Source organism: Cynoglossus semilaevis, chromosome 4 (assembly GCF_000523025.1).
Source record: "Cynoglossus semilaevis isolate Cse_v1.0 chromosome 4, Cse_v1.0, whole genome shotgun sequence".
In the NCBI taxonomy this organism is placed as follows: domain Eukaryota; kingdom Metazoa; phylum Chordata; class Actinopteri; order Pleuronectiformes; family Cynoglossidae; genus Cynoglossus; species Cynoglossus semilaevis.
The window spans coordinates 2,137,614-2,138,621 of NC_024310.1; positions in this window are offsets into that span (position 1 = coordinate 2,137,614).

The window sequence follows — 1,008 nt, forward strand, 5'->3', positions numbered from 1 at the left end:
GGATGGATGGATGGATGGATGACAGACAGCAGTGTGATCTCGTTGTCAAAGGTAAACTAACTAAGTTATCTCATAGCTCTTGGGCAGGTGTTGTGTTTGCTGGTTAAATTCCCAAACACTGGTGTTTGTTCAGCTCAGAACAGAGTCATTACCAAAGACACACTGGTTGTGATTGAATCAACTACTGTTTACACAGTAATTAAGAGTAATTAAAAACTAGGTAGTATTTACATTTCAAAGGAGATGAAACACAACGTCTGTGTTTTATCACGACCACAAAAAAAAAAAAACCATAACATAAATGTTACGTGTTTTTCTCCCTGTAAAAACGAAAACCGGTTCCACCCGGTTTAAAACAGTGAAAGTATTTTCCAAGCCACGTTTGAATCCAGCTTTTTCTCTTCACTTCCGACTGCAAACACTCTTCACTTCCTCAGAGTTTCTGTTGACCCAGTTTCAACACCATGCACAGAGAAGAACCTCATGTTGAGAAACGCTGGCGACCACCGAACGTAAACAAGGCCTGAAGGGAACACACGGCAGGTCGTTAGGGTTCTACGGGTCGGTGGGTCGGTCTGGACCGCTGCCATGTTGACAGTCAGGTAAACTGCGTCAGTATCGAGTATCAAAGAACCACGTTGTTCATTTTTATCAGGGTTTGTTTGTTTTGGTTTGGTTTTTTTTCTGAGATTCAAACTGAAGCGTCAGCATCTCTGTCAGGGTCTGAGGTTTCTTTCTTCACACTGGACGTCGTCGTCTCTCTGGGATTTTGTTCAGTGCAACAAACATGTTTGCTGGTCCTTCCAACAGAGAGAGTCCGTTTCAGTAGCCAATCACAGCTCAGCGGTTTATTCTTTGATCTGAAACCCGGAGTTTCAGTTAAAACCAAATTCAAGTTCTCCATTTCACAGTGTTTACTCCACTCTCTGGTCTCTGGTGTGTGTTTTAGGTCTTCAGGTTTCAACGTGACACCTTTATGGAGGAGGGAGGAGGGGGAGGGATGGGAGG